The sequence below is a fragment of the Mesoplodon densirostris genome, chromosome 4 (assembly GCF_025265405.1).
Source record: "Mesoplodon densirostris isolate mMesDen1 chromosome 4, mMesDen1 primary haplotype, whole genome shotgun sequence".
NCBI classification, from domain to species: Eukaryota; Metazoa; Chordata; class Mammalia; order Artiodactyla; family Ziphiidae; genus Mesoplodon; species Mesoplodon densirostris.
This window is the reverse complement of record NC_082664.1, coordinates 49,986,585-49,997,028: the sequence shown is the minus strand read 5'-3', so window position 1 is coordinate 49,997,028 and position 10,444 is coordinate 49,986,585. Positions and strand designations below refer to the sequence as shown.

General features: G+C 43.0%; 1 pseudogene; it reads left to right on the top strand.

The window, feature by feature from the left end:
- The first annotated feature begins 2,786 nt into the window (after positions 1-2,786).
- On the top strand, positions 2,787-7,832 carry LOC132488054 (TLE family member 5-like; annotated as a pseudogene).
- The last annotated feature ends 2,612 nt before the right edge of the window (positions 7,833-10,444 follow it).

Genomic DNA, 10,444 nt, shown 5'->3' with positions numbered 1-10,444 from the left:
AACATTGTGAAGCAAATATACTCCAATAAAGATGTTAAAAAAATTAAAAATAAAAATAAATTAAGTTACGTGAAATTCAAAAAAAAAGAAAACGAAAAACCAAAAACAAAAACAGTGCGAGGGATAACTTAGTTCCATATAAATAATTTAATTTCATCTGTTGTGTCTCTAAATCAAAGAGTAGATTTCACAAGATTGTGTGTATTTCACTCTTCCCCTGTTATTATATGTGCATAATGTCATGGTTAAGAATATTCAAACATTGCTATTTTAATTCTATCACCTCTAGTGTCCTTTTACTTTTTCTTAATTTACGTTTTAATTTACATATAGTTAAATTTATTTTTTTCAGTTTTGAGTTCTTTGAGCTTTGACAAATGCCTAGAGTTGTGTAACCATAGACTGAATCAAGTCAAACCCTTCCATTACCCCCCAAATTCCCTTGTGTTGGACTTTTTAGTCAACCCTTCCCTCTCAGTCCCTGGCAAAGATTGATCTTTCTATTCTGGCAGTATTGCCTTTTCCAGAATGTAATATAAATGGAACAACCCAGTGGAAAGCCTTTAAATCTGGCTTTCTTCCCTAGTATAATGCACTTGAGATGCATCCATGTTTTGTATGTATCAATAATCACTCCTCTTCATTGCAGAGGAGTAGTTTATCCTGCTTTTATTGCTTGAGTAAAGTGTTTATCCATTCGTCAGTTGAAAGACTGGTTTGTTTCCAAGTTTGCTACACTAAATATTCACATATAGGCTTTCATATGAATATATTTTTTCATTTCTGGAGTAAATTTTAGTAATTTTTCAAAAAATTGCATTGTTTTAAAATTTTTATCCTGTAGTTTATCAAGTGAAATGAAGAAAGCTCAGACATAAAGAGGACAGCTGTGAGGATAGTTAATTAAATTTGTTAATTTTCCCCTTCACTCTGTCCTGTGGCAACCTTTTAAAGCTCTCCATAATTGACCTCTGATTTCCTTTAGGCTTAACACCCCTGTCTCTTTTAGAAATAGAAAACTATAAGACATATTTTTTTTTGTACTCAGCAGCTTTATTCCTAATAGCCAAAAAAATGGAAACACCCAAATGTCCATCAACTGATGTGTCATATCCATATAACAAAATGTTATTTGGCCATTAAAAGGAATGAAGTACTGATATATGCTACATCATGGATGAACTTTGAAGAGATTGTTAAGTGAAAGGAGCTAGTCACAAAAGGCCACATGTTCCATTTATATGAAATACCCAGAAAAGACAAATTCATAGAGCCAGAAAGCATATTAGTGGTTGCCAGGACCCGGAGGAAGGGGGGAAAGGGAAGTGTCTGCTAATGAATGTGGAATTCCTTTTTGGGGGTGATGCAAATGTTCTGGAAGTAGATAGTAATAACGATTGCACGACTTTGAGACACATATTTTTAAATTCAGCCTTGGCTAGAAATTGTAGTTGAAGGCAAAGAACATGTCTCAATCTGCAGTTTATTGGAGAACTTCAAGAAAGTAGACCCTGTAGATAGCTGCTCTGAAGAGACAAGACTGAACCAGTCATTTTGTCTTATTCAATAAGAGTAAAAACTGGAGAATATTTAGAAGACTTTTACTTTGAAAAACTTGTGAATGTAAATATTAAACTACATTAGAGTAGTGACACCATATTGTCAGATATATACATATTCTGTAAGTTGTTTTCACATTTTTTCTATCAAGTTATGATTGTAAGAGTTCCCTTTAAATCCTGACTTAAGTAATTAGTGTTGTCTTACATAACCCTGATCTTGTGGCTAAGCTACCTTTAATTATTTGTTATGGAAACATTAAATTTACTCATTATATGTTCATTATAGGAAATTAAATTTGTTAAAATATTGTTTTGTACCATACTAAGTTTAAATAAGCTGCTATAAGAAAGTGACCCAGATAGGTAGTGACTCAAATGAGAGAAATTTTTTTTCTCTGGTAATAGTCCAGAGGTAGGCAGATAATCTAGGCAAATAATAGACTCCATTCCATGGGGTCATTTGGGTATCTAGGCTCCTTCTCTCTTGTTGCTCCATAATCATGTAGAACAGGAATCAGTAAACTTTTTCTGCAAAGGGCTGGATGGTAATTATTTTAGGCTTTGTGGGCCATACATTCTCCATCATAACTTCTCAAGTCTTGCACTGTAGCATGAAAGCAGCCATAGACATATAAATGAGTGGGTATGGCATTATTCCAATAAACCTTTATTTACAAAAACAGATGGCAGGCCACATCTGGCCCATGGGTTAAAGTTTGATGACTCTTGTCCCAGAGTGTGATCTTCGTGTTTGAAGCCCCATTCATGCTCTGGTTTGTGGGAAGGGATGAAGAAGCAGTGAAAGGCAAGATGTTACTTACAAGTGGACACATCATTTCTGCTAACATTCTATTGACCAAAACTTAGTCACATGGCCACATCCATCTAGTTCCAACTGAGGCCTGTGAATGTCTCTACCTGGGCAGTCATGTACCTAAGTAAAAAGTGGGGGGTTGATTATCAAAAGAAAGAAGAGAGTGGATATTGGGGAACAATTATTAGGCTCTGCCACTCACCTCAAGTTGTAATACACAGCTAGCACTGTGGTCTTTAATGATTTATAGCTTCTCTGAATCATTCTGGAACTTAAATCTGTGATTGTCTTTGCTTATTAGTCAGAGGTATTCAAGAACCTCCCTCTCTTCATTTTCTCCCTATGAGCATCAGCAAAATCAGAATCCCAATCAAGCCAGAGCCTGAACAAAAACTGAAAGACCCACAGAAATGGTCTACATTGAAAGGAGAAAGAAGATGTGCAGAGGTAAGAGACCACAACTCCAGAAAGGAACAGAAAAAGATGGAGAAGGTTGTGGCCTTAAGACTTTCCAGTTCCCATGAGGCCTGGGTGCTTCCTGCTTTGAGTTCTGTGCATCTTCCTTGAACTCCCTTTGTGCTTGAGCCTCCTCAGGTGTGTGACAGGTAAAGTTTTTGAAAAATTGCATGTCTAAAACTGTTTTTATTCTATACTCATACTTGATTGATAGTTTGGGGATGAAATTCATTTCTCCTCTGTAGATTGAAGACATTACTCCATTTTCATCTAATTTCCAATGTTGAAGTCAAGAAGTCAAAAGCTTTAGCTTTATCCTTAGTGATCTAAAATGCCACAAGTATGTGCCTTGATGTAATCTTTTTTTCAACCATTTTGCTGCGTTCTCAGTGAACTCTTTAAATTTGAAAACTTTCATCCTTCAGTGCTGGACAATTGTCTTGTATTCTTTCTCTGATAGTTTCTTCCCCTCCATTTTCTCTTGTTCTCGCTTGCTGTGGCACCTATTAGACTGATGTTGGACCTCCTGGGTTGATCTCTTATTTTGTTTTGTTTTCTCTCCTATTGTCTATCTCCTAGTCTTTTTGCTCCACTTACAATTTAAAGTTGATGGTATCTTCAATTTTAAATTCCAACCCTTTATATTTTTATTTGCTATCTTATTTTTAATTTCTAAAGAGCGTTTTTTGCTGTTTCTGAATATTCCATCTTTATATAGCATCTAAATAATTTTATTATGGATAGCATATCTTCTTATTCCAAAGTATTCTGCTGCTGCATTGCCTCTGCTTCCTCTGGGAGGTTTCTCCTTGATTATTTTGCTTTCTGTCTTAGAATTTGGAGGACATCCTCAAATATCTGGATGTCCCATGGACTTCCATTTCATGCTCTCATTTTAAATAGTCCAGGTGACATTATCCCCATTATAAGAGTGGGAAGCCTGAAGCTCTCTAGGACACCTGACCATGCAGAGGGGAGCTGAGCCTGGCACTCAGCCATCTCATTCTTAGTCCAAGCTAAGCCCACTGTATAATGAAAGCACCTGCTGAAAGTCAGTGCCCTGAAAATGTCTGCAGTGTCCCTAAGCAAGAATTAATCTTAGGCCACTTGCTTAAAAGCTGCTCTAGAAAGAAAATTCACTCAAAGAAAGCTCTTTCTATGTTGATTCTTTCTCTAGAGGCAGCATTCATAGGACAAAAATAGATTTGTCTCTAGCAGAGAAACCCAAGGATGGGTCACAAGATGTCCTGTTTACCAGGAAACTCCTTCAGAGGGTGACCAGAGGCTGGAGTCTCTAATTGCCAGAGCAGCCCAGAGTGGCTTCAGGATGGGGAGGAGAGGTTCTCTGGCTGAGACATCTCACTGTAAGTGGAGAGGAGATGGTCCAGCTTGGAGATGCAGATACTGCAGAGAAAACCCTTGTAAAGCATGGAAACTTCCTCAACTGGACAACAGGGCTGTTTAGGTGGAACAAGACCAGCATATACTTTTCTTTAACATTAATAGAGATTTTCTTCTTCTCAAAGACAAAGAACCAACAACGGTAAAGCAGGAATTACCCAGACAGAAGGAATAACCCAAACCACAGTTCCATTCTCCGAATTAGCACAGCTCAGTAAGGAGGGAGAAGTTGACTTCGTGCAAAGTTTCAGTGTTTCACCAAAAATTAAAGAGACCAAATAAAGGCAACCCAATCCAGGAGCTATGGCAGCTGAGATGAAAATAAACAAGAAAGCTTCAGGTTCTAGGAAGAAAGGATTACAACATGTCAATTTTAGGATTGTTGATTACATGGAAAGCACTGATATTTTCATTCGGTGTCCAAAACACCTAGGAAGAAAAACATTTTAAAGTATGAAATTATCTTCCAGGGGAATATAATGTGAAACACTTCCATTTCCGGTTCCATAGTGCACTTGTCCATGCAACTTTCTTGCAGAGTAGGACAGAAACACATGCCCATTAGACCTCTTTGGGCTTGCTTCCAGCAGAGGAAAATGTTCTGGGTGAAATGGCATGCCAGTAAACAGCACTGGACTTGGATTTTATTCATCCTAAAGAATTGGGGTGGGAAGTTGCTTTCCTTTCTTAGCATAAGCTACTGCCCTGGGCAGCCAAAGAGGAAGTAGAAGGGCGGTGAGCTGGAAAGGGTCTCTAAGTTCTGGTCCTGTTGCTGTCACTAACTAGGTCTTATTGGGCAAGTCACGTAATCACTCACAACCTGTTTCCTTATTTATAAAAGGAGACAGTTAATAGTTCAAAGCCTTTTTTCACCTCCAGTTGATCTGGGAAGCTTTGAAAGAATACAGATGCCTGGGACTGAATCAGAACTTCTGGGAGTCTAGGTTTTTAAAGCTCCCCCAGTGGTTCAGATGAGACCACTCCATAGGCCAGTATTTTAGGAGTAACTAAACAAGATGTTCAAGATCCCTTCCAGTTCTAAAATTCTCTGATGGGAAGGCAGAGAAGAGAAGGTCAGGGAGAGGTGCTCTTCTGTGCCACAGAGCAGCAGCATCTGCATTACCTGGGAGCTTGTTAGAAATGCAGGCTCCAGGGGGAGGAGCTCAAGATGGCTGGAGTAGAAGGAGAGGAGCTCACCTCTCCCCTTGCAAACACTTCAAAATGCAGGCTCTTGGGCCCTATTCCAGAAGTTCACTGAATTCTAATCTATACGTTAACAAGATTCCCAGTGATTCATAAATTCATAAATACATGAAAGATAGCCCTGCTCCATTCTACATAATCAGCAGTGAACCTGCCTACCTATATTCCAATGGGTCATTTTCCTGCCCAGTCTCTGTGGCTTGGCCAACCCAGGAACACAACACGAGGGAAACATGCGACTTCAGGTGGTAACTCTTACTGGGGGCCATGCTCCTCAAAGAATGAGATTTTAGGACATTGCCACCTCACTATAAGTCCCCTTTCAAACTGGTCATAAGTGGCTGTGAAAGCAAAAGTGAGGCCAGGGCTTCCCTGGTGGCACAGCGGTTGAGAGTCCACCTGCCAATGCAGGGGACATGAGTTCGTGCCCCGGTCCGGGAAGATCCCGCATGCCACGGAGCGGCTGGGCCCGTGAGCCATGGCCGCTGAGTCTGTGCGTCTGGAGCCTGTGCTCCACAATGGGAGAGGCCACAACAGTGAGAGGCCCGCGTACCGCAAAAAAAAAAAAAAAAGTGAGGCCAAAGGGAGAGCTAGGCTGTGTGTGTGTGTGTGAACATATGTGTGTGTGTGAACATGTGTTGCATTTTTCTTCCAGTTGTCAACCAGATAAAATTTCCCAGAAGAATTTCTAGAAGTGAGGTTGACATTGTTGAGAAGGAAATTTTAACTTGTGTTTGACTGCTTGCTAGTCCTTTTGATTATGGCAGGAGGAAATAAAATATATTGCAGCTCATTTTCTCAGACGTTTGTTATTCTTACCCACATCCTGTCTTGAGAGTTGATCCCCAATGGAAGAAAAAAAAAACACCTCCACACAGAAAAGACCTATTTCTGCTCTTAGGGGAGGGAGAGAAGTCTGATTTACAAAATTTGGATAAGACATGTAAAAGACAGAATTTAAAAACCAGGAAGCAGGAAGCAGATGAGGCCGGGTGTCGGAGGCTGCGGTGGCGGCCCCAGGAGCTGCGGATCGGCGCCGCCTTGACAAAGGCCCAGCCACCTGGCGCCATGAGCAGTCCTAGCCTGGGCGCACAGCTGGGAAGCATTCCGCACCCCCCACCACGATTAACAAGGTGTTTCCACAAAGCAGGCATCCGACTCATCGCACCTAACCCAGCAACTCAAATTCACCACCTCAGAGTCCCGCCACCATATCAAAGACGAGTTTCAGCTGCTGCAAGCTCAGTACCACAGTCTGAAATTCAAATGTGACAAGCAGGCCAGCGAGAAGCTGGAGGTGCAGAGTCATTATGTGATGTTGACTACAAATTGGCATTTTCCATTGGCACTTGCCATCTACCTCTACAAGGATTAAATCATGCGCTGCTGCAGCTGTTGACTTTCAACACCTCCTGAAAGGAGTTCAGGTGGAGAGCAGAAATGAGGCACTGGGTGCTCTGGGAAAAACTGGCAGAACAGTCCTTCAGATAGTTAGATATTTTCAGGAGACAATTTTACGGGCCCAGATCCTGTATCTCCTCATATCTAGAAAAGCACTAAAATACTTCACGGTGACAACTGCTCCTTGTGAATAGCAGTAACCTTCACGAGACTAGCAGCAACCTTCTGCAAAAATATGTGCTTGATTGCCTGTATTCCCCCTTCACCAAAATCACATATATACTGACCTTTCCGCCTGCCTCTTTGAAGCGGTTTCTCAGAGCTATCTGGGATGCTGTCTTCCGGGCAGCAGTCCTCATTTTGCTCCAGATAAAACTTAACTCGCAACTCTCACGCTGTGCAGCAGGCCTCTCACCGTTGTGGCCTCTCCCATTGCGGAGCACAGGCTCCGGACGTGCAGGCTCAGCGGCCATGGCTCACGGGCCTAGCCGCTCTGCGGCATGTGGGATCTTCCCGGACTGGGGCACGAACCTGTGTCCACTGCATCGGCAGGCGGACTCTCAACCACTGCGCCACCAGGGAAGCCCCCCCCCCCTTTTTTTAAGTCGACAGTGACATACTACGAAATGTCCTACGGCTTGAACACAAAGACGCACAAGCAGGCTGAAATCTTCAAGAGGCTGAATGGGATATGTGCCTAGGTCCGGCCCTACATTCCCCAAGAGCAGAGGGCCAAGCAGGGTGCTGCTCCTGAGCTGAACCCCATCAGCCGACAGCAGCTCCAAGCCCACCAGCTATCCCAGCTGCAGGCTCTGGCCCTGCCCCTGACCCCACTGCTTGGAAGGCTGCAGCCCCCTTCACTGCTGGCAGCTAGCGCAGGCACCGGCCTCCTCTCGCTCTCTGTGCTGGGCTCCTTGGCCCACCTCTCCAAGGAAGACAAGAACGGGCATGATGGTGACACCCACCAGGAGGATGATGGCGAGAAGCTGGATTAGTGGGTGGCTGGGATGTGGAGGGTGGAGTACAAAGGGGAGTCAGACATAGAGAGAGAGGAAGGTTCAGCTCAAGACACATTATAGCTCGGGATTGGCTAAACTCTGCTAGTATTTATGGTAGCCGCCTGCTGGGGCCCTCACCCTGCTTGTGTGCCACCCGCTGGCTTTGCTCCTACCCCCAACTCCCGGCATCCCTCTTCCTCCCCTGCAGCCTCAAAGGGTGAATACCTGCTCATACCACAGATTAGGCAAGCTGAGGCCTGGAGGTGCAGGTGGGAGGCCAGTTCAGAAGGGAGCAGAACCTCAAGAGGTCCAACACCACGTGCACTTCCCCAATTCACACACGTGTATCTGACAGTCCTCCTGCCGTCCCCCTCTGGGCACACCTGGCCTCGCACGCTGGCACTGCATGCAAACACAATGCTAGCTGCTCCTCCCCGCCCTGGGCATCCCACATCTCCCCCTCCCGCCCACTCACCCTCCACTAGTTCCCGATGCCCACGCCCACCTGGTCCTCCCCCCTCCCCCACAAAAGAAAGAGGGGCTGGGGACAGCAAGCTTAGCCCCCAGAGCAGGGTGGGGTGGATGACAACCCAGAATTCCCTCCCAAATAAAGATGAGGGTACTCTAAATAAATAAATAAGTAAATAAAATAAAAATAAAAACCAGGGGGAAAATGATTCAAAAAATCTTCCCAGACAGAAGAAAATCTATTGCTATTTTTTTCTTAAGAAAAAAGCTCCCGGGGACTTCCCTGGTGGTGCAGTGGTTAAGAATCCACCTGCCAATGCAGGGGACACAGCTTCAAGCCCTGGTCCGGGAAGATCCCGCATGCCGTGGAGCAACTAAGCCCGTGCGCCACAACTACTGAGCCTGCGCTCTAGAGCCCACGAGTCATGACTACTGAAGCCCGCACGCCTAGAACCTGTGCTTCACAACAAGAGAAGCCACCACAATGAGAAGCCCGCGCACCGCAATGAAGAGTAGCCCCGCTCGCTGCAACTAGAGAAAGCCCACACGCAGCAACAAAGACCCAATGCAGCCAAAATAAAATTTAAAAATTAAAAAAAATTTTTAAAAAGCTCCCAGTTTCATCCTTTTATGGCATTCCACTGAAATAAAATTCTTAAGAGAAGCCCTAAGCCCCATGGATGTTGCAAGAGTAGTGTTCATTACAGGAAACAGATGATGTCCTTCCTATGAATGCAAATATTTCTTCTGCTACTCTGAAGATGTGCCATTTTTACTTTCTCTTCCAAGCTAAAACTGAACTTTTTATGGGAATTTTTTCATAGTTACTATTCATAGAAATTATTCCTGATATAACACAGGAACAATGTCTATAACTCGCCCGGTTTTGTAAAAGAAAGAAATCCTTGTCTAAGAAGGGTAGCACTTTTTTATCTCTATATCCATAAATCAAATCAAAATTTGGCAGTCTTGCAAATGGGCTTCCAGGTTGCCTGGTCCTAGGACTGAGGACAAGAAAAAGGTTCTCCCCAGGTCCACGCACAACCTCTACCCTCCAAATCCACCACACATATCCCTCCACTTACATTACCTCCACTTACATTCTTGCTTCTGAAGGATAGGTGAGCCAGTGGCCATTCAAAACACTAATACTGATATAAATTTCTCAGATCATTATCTTTGGAGATTCAACAGACGGGAAAGTTTGGAGAGGAGGTTGGAGGGAGAGGGACTGAGTAACAGACATGAGGCAGATGGCATTCTGCAGCAGACACCCTGAAGGTAGGGGTCAGGTTTGGACAGTAGAAAGGCAGCATGATAGTTTGGAGATTCGAGGGCCAAGGAATAGGTTTCATGCAAGGCAGGAGAACGCTACAGAAAGATTAGAGAACATCAAGTTCACACTGCATTTTATCTCAGTCTTTTGATGGCTGACCCAAGCCCCTCCTCTGTATGTACATGGTAGATTGCCAACCCTATCCTAGGCCACTTTTCCCAAGTGACACTGAGCAGTGTAAGGAATAGAGATGTGAAGAAAGACCCTTACCCATGTCCTGACTTTCATAGGATCCAAGCCTCAACCTTGGCTGCATTCTCTTTTCTCATTTCAGGTTTTATTTTTTTAATAAAGAAAAATCTAAGTTCTACACTGTTAAATATGTGTTACACATATGTACATGTTTAAACAGGAGCATTCACATCACATTGACTTGTGAATGTCATGACTCTTCCTACCATCTCTCTAACATATACACATCTCTCACAAACAGAATAACCAATAAAAGATTTTGCAATCTTTGAATATTTCGTGAGTCAAAAATGTCTCTACCTCTTGGGGCTGCCCATTTCACTACTTGGCAGCATTTTGAAAAGATAACATCTCTCCCCTCATATTGAATGTAAATATGCTTCCATGTAGCATTTCCTTTTTGATCCTCATTCTTCCCTCTGGCTCCAAACAATAAATTTAATTTTCATTCTACCACACAACGCTTCAGCTATCTGAAGAAGGCAATCAACTCCTCATAGAACTATCTGTCACTGTTCAATGCATTAAGCTATCTTTTGTTCACATGCCCAAATGAAGGAAATGATTAAATCATAAAATTTCTCATAAAACCCTGGGCAAGCCCTCTCCTGAT